This window comes from Pongo abelii, chromosome 5 (assembly GCF_028885655.2).
Source record: "Pongo abelii isolate AG06213 chromosome 5, NHGRI_mPonAbe1-v2.0_pri, whole genome shotgun sequence".
NCBI classification, from domain to species: domain Eukaryota; kingdom Metazoa; phylum Chordata; class Mammalia; order Primates; family Hominidae; genus Pongo; species Pongo abelii.
Window position 1 is genome coordinate 113,843,029 of NC_071990.2, and position 5,609 is coordinate 113,848,637.

At 41.2% G+C, this 5,609-nt stretch overlaps 1 pseudogene; it reads right to left on the reverse strand.

Moving 5' to 3' along the window:
- Nucleotides 1-3,860: 3,860 nt before the first annotated feature.
- LOC100443739 (proliferation-associated protein 2G4-like) lies at nt 3,861-5,150 on the reverse strand (annotated as a pseudogene).
- Between the last annotated feature and the right edge of the window lie 459 nt (nt 5,151-5,609).

The following is a 5,609-nucleotide window of genomic DNA, read 5'->3' on the forward strand; positions in this document are numbered from 1 at the left end:
AGATGTAACTAATCTTAGGCCATATCCACCTCACCTCACACAAATGCTTTGCTTCCTCTGCTCAGGCCCTACTACCCCCTATTGAACCACTCTTCTACTCTAATATTCTCCTTACACCCTTGGGCTGTCACATTCTGAGCTAGGCTGCCCCTCTGTGTGAGCCTCCATACCTCCTCAAGCTCTAACACTGATCTGGGTCCCTTCTCCCCCGCTTACCAATGTCTACCTTGCTTTACCTCACCTAATAGCTTTTGGATTAAGTTATTTAGGATGGAAGAAAAGGAAAGGGAAGATAAGGAAAGAAGAGGGAGTGAAGCAAAGAGAAGGGAAAGGAGAGCAAGACGGGAAGAGGAAGAAGAGAAGGAAGTTGACTTTTGTATTCCCCTGCTTTCACTCCCGAGTTCTCTCTGCTTTTGAATTCATTGCCTCCTTTACACCCATTTTCATTTTCAATTAATATTATATTTTTCCAAATTGGAGGCCTCTACCTTTCTGCCTCTGTTTTTTAAAATTTTCCAGATTTATTGAGGCATAATTGACAGAAATGAATGTATGTACTGTATTAAATATGATATTTTGATATACACATACACTGTAAAGTGATTATGACAATCAAGCTAATTAACGTATTCATCACTTCACATAGTTACCACTTTTTTTGTTGTTGTGAGAACACAAGATCTACTCTCTCAGTAAATCTCAAGTAAATAAAATACAGTATTATTAACTATAGTTACCATGCTGTATGTCAGATCTCCTGAACTTACTTATTCTGCATAACTGACACTTTTTACACTTTGACCAACATCTCCCCATTTCTCCCAATCCCTAGCCTCTAGCAATCACCATTCTACTCTGTTTTGATGAGTTTGATGTTTTAAAATTCCACATACAAATGAGATCATGCAAGATTTGCCTTTCTGGGCCTGGCTTATTTCATTCGGCATAATGTCCTCCAGTTTTATCAATGTTGTTGCAAACGGCAGGATTTCCTCCTTTTATCCATTCATCTGTCTGTGGACACTCAGGTTGATTCCATATCTTGACCTTTGTGAAAAATGCTGCAATGAACACGGAAATGCATATATTTCTTTGAGATACTGATTTAATTTCCTTTGGATATATACCCAGTAGTGTGATTGCTGGATCTTATGGTTATTCTAAGATTTTTGAGGAACCCCAATATTGTTTTCCATAATGGCTGTATTAATTTACATTACCACCAACAGTGCACCAGGGTTCCCTTTTCTCCACACCCTCACCAACACTTATCTTTCATATTTTGGATAATAGATGTGAGGTGATATTTCATTGTGGTTTTAATTTTAATTTCCCCAGTAATTGGTGATGTTGAGCATTGTTTCATATACTTCTTGGCCATTCCCATTTCTTCTTTTGATAAATATCTATACAGGCACTTTGTCCATTTTTTAATTGTATTATTTGCCACTGTTTTCTTTGTTCCTGTTTGCTCAGCTCGAATTCTATTCAAATTTCAATTAGTTTGGGAAAATTATCCCTAGTGAAGGTAATGGTTTTGAATATCCTTTTGGAAATACAGCTCATCCTCACCCTTATATTCCTTTTTATCATTTTGGGCAAATTATTTAATAGGCCAAAGCTTTACAAATAAAATTAATTGGCTAAAAGATGAACTCATATGCATTTTGATAACTTGAATGTATTTGGCTCCTTAGACTCCATCAACAGAGAAAGCTGAGAAAGTAACTCTTTTATAATAAGCTTTTGAGTGGGGAAGGTCACATCCAATGGCCATGATACAGTGGGTGGAACCAAGTTACTGTGTCATTTAGCACAGTCCTGCCCACTAGTTCTGAATCAAGTCTGTCTCTTAAATTACATTAATGTTGCTGGTAATTTCAAATAAGGAAACGTGGGTACTTTTTGAAGGAAGAATGTTTTGAATTTGTTGGTGACAAGGCAAGAGATAGCTTTAGCTTGGATTTGGAACAAAGAAGAAAACAATCTGGACCAAGGCAGCCTGTTTCAGAGGCCAGCTTGGTGTCCAGTGGCAATACCAACCTTCTGGGGGCACATCTAGTTATGCTGGACTATCTCAACTACACGAAAGGAAAGCACACAAAGGAATTTTGTCTAAATTTGGACTGGAATTTTAAAGGTGGTCAGCAAACCCTTGGGTGCTGTCTGTGTCGTAGTAATGGGGCTTTAATTATAAAATCCCCAAGTGCAATACATAGATCAAGAGTTGAGTTCCAGTGTTTAATAGCCCAGGAGGGAAACTACTGTTACAATAACTTATTGTACATTTCAAAATAGCTGAAAGAAAGATTTGGAATTTTCCCAACACAAAGCAATGGCAAACATTTGAGGCATTGTATATCCCAATTACCCTAATTTGATCACTACACATTGTATGCATGTGTTAAAATATTGCATGTACCTCAGGAATGTATACGATCGTTACGTATCAGTGAAAAAAGGTTTGAGGCCACTTGTCTAGTTCCTCAGCCTTTGTGACTATTTCTCCTCAGAAACTCATTTTGGTGTGTGTTTTTTTTTTTTTTTTTTTGAGATGGAGTCTCACTCTGTCGCCAGGATGGAGTGCAGTGGTACGATCTCGGCTCACTGCAAACTCCGACTCCCTGTTTCAAGTGATCCTCCTGCCTCAACCTCCCAAGTAGCTGGGATTACACGCATGTGCCAACACGCCCAGCTAATTTTTGTATTTTTAGCAGAGACAGGGTTTCACCACCTCAGCCAGGCTGTTCTCGATCTCCTGACCTCGAGATCTGCTTGCCTCGGCCTCCCAAAGTGCTGGGATTACAGGTGAGAGGCACTGTGCCTGGCCAGAAACTTTTTTTTTTTAATTAAATAAAAGCATGTAAAATTTCATTTTATAAATAAGGCCATTTCTATTTTATTTCTATTATTATCCACAGATATTTATTTATTTTTTATTTTTATTTTTATGAGCAAATTCAAATTTATTTTAATGTCATGTCATTTTCAATGTGTTTAAAAACCTCTTAAGTTAGTAGGAGCCCTAGTTTCCTGGGACAGCATGCCAGAGGTACTGAAATTTGTCACCTTTCCCTACAAACCCCTAGAAATTTAATCCAAGTCCATAGCTTCAGAAAGCCGGGTGCTGTATCTTCAGACAGTCTACTGCTCTGGTTCTTGGTTTTTCTTTCAAGGGAAGGAGATCACAATATTTCAAACAGGGAACAAAACCAGTTGAGCTTCCAGCTCAGTTTTCTGTAAAATGGAGTGAGGGAAGACCCCACTGACTCCAGAGAAAAGGGTAAGGTTGAGATGGATTATTTCTTTACAGTTTTGTGAAAATGGAAGAAAAAAGATTGACAAATTTGGATCCATTTCATAGGTAAGAATCGCTTCATAAATGAAGGCTCCAGCTCCTAAAATGGGAGGGGCCTGGCTGGACAGCCTGAATCAGATGAGGAATTGGCCACACTGAATAAAAACAATCTGAAAAATAATCCTCCTAACTTTGAAGCCCGATAAAATACTTGGGGAGAATGGAAAAAACAGGAAAAAGCCCCAAACAGATGAAAAAATGCTAACATCAGAATGGTATAAAAAAATTTGACTGAGTTTTCAGTGGTGGTGGCTAATTTAGCCTGGTTCTGTAGTAGGGCACAAACCTTGACCAAGCAGAGAGTAGTAGAAAAGGCTAGAAAGAGGGGCTTGAAGACGATGAATTTTGACTCCTGATTTTATTATTTAATTTCTTTTTTTCATTTAGAGTAGTCTTCCGTGGCCAGGAAGCCTCGCCTCCCAAGACCAGAGTCAGTTGGAGCCGGTTGTTGTTGGAAAGGAGTGGGTTGGGGAACTGGGGTGGAGGCAGGGAGACCCCCACTCTGCTGGATGTCCTAGGTGGAGAAGAAGAACTGCACTTCACAGAGTCTGGGGTGTGGTGGGAAGAGGATGAGGCAGGAGCAGCAAGCCTGGGAGATGGGACCCACCTCAGTCCCCAGCTTCATTTTCTTCTAATATTTCCCCACTGGTGGCATTTTCTGCAGTCTTGGAGGCCTTCTTTTTTTTTTTTTTTTGCTGGGTTTTTCGACTTGCAGAACTCGAGGAGGGCCTTTAGCTCTGCATCCTGGACCTCCATCTCAGACTTGTAGAGATCAGGCTTGAGGGGACTACTGGTTATCCGCATGGGGCCATTGGGCATAGCAGAACTGTAAATTCAAACTGGGCAAAAAATTCACCCTCCTTCTCATGGAGAACATTAAATGGTTGCAGCAGTTCATGTTTGGCGCACTCCACCACACCTATCCGAGCCTTCTTCTCATCTTCAAATGCTCTTAAAGTAAACAGCATGGCATCAAAACGCCTTTCCATCCACTGAAGAAGGCATGTGAAGTTTTCATTTTCAGTCCATGCGCTTTAGGGGGGTCTCATTTGTAAATAGTGGTTCTCTGTCCTGCATCCTTGGCCTTGCCCTCTCCTGAGCTGATGAGAACATCCACAGCATATACTTCATATACCTCAAATTCAGCTTTTTCGTGGTCCTTCTTCTGCTGGTCTGTGGGATTCTGGATAATGGTTTTTTCTCCATCGATGACATGCTGCTTCAACTGGTGTGACAGCATACCTTCTATTGGCGTGTAGTTAAATTACTGGCCAAATTTGTTCCAGGCTTCTGTCACTTGTGTGTTCTGATTTCCAGGTTTGACCAGGCATAGGGCAGCTTCAGCACAAAGGTGAGCTGCCTTAATAACATCTGCTTTCCTCCCTGTTACTTGGGTCCCCTGAGCTACATCAACCACAAAAGTATGAGCTACATTAGCCAAGAAGCCATGCACAAGGACCCCAAGGTCAATTTTTACCATGTCACCTTCCTTGAGAATATAATCCTGGCCACTCTTCAAAGGGGAGAAGTGACATACACAGTTATTTACTGAAATACTGGTGGGAAAAGCAATGCCTTTCTTCATTTCCTTTTCTTTCTTGAAGATTTTCCCTGTTTCTTCCATAATCATGGCATCACTTTTCTCACACAGGCTCAGTACCAATACACCTGAGCTAGATGCTTCCACCAAGGACCTAAGTACCTGGTTGGCAATGTCGCCCCCCATCTTATACTTGGTCACAACCAGGTCTTCAGCGATAGTTTGCTTCTGCTGCTCGTCCTCACCCTACATCTTCCTACCACCACCACTGCCGCCTCGTTTCCCCTGAGCCGCCGCCTCTGTCTCCCTTCCTTGCCACAGGCTGTGGTCAGAGCCCCCTGGATCCTCGAGGAGAGGGCCAGCGAAAGCACGAGCTAGCAAGGGAGCGAGCAGGCAGGCGAGCGTCATCCACAGATATTTAAATGAAAGAGACATGCATACCACATATTAAAATTTTGAGAATTGAGGGAAGAAAGACATTCTTTTTCTATGAACATGCCAAGCAGGGTCCTAACTTAGGGTGTTTGCATTAGTTATTTCCTCAGCTAGAAAGCTGTTTCCCTAGAGCTTCCTTCTCATTCTTGACTCCTTCTTGCCATTCAGGTCTCAACTCAAACTTCGGTGAAAACTTTTTGATTAACTAAACTGAAGTCCCTTGGTGTTTCACTAACATAGCACCTTAATATATTTTCACCTTGGCACTTTCATATT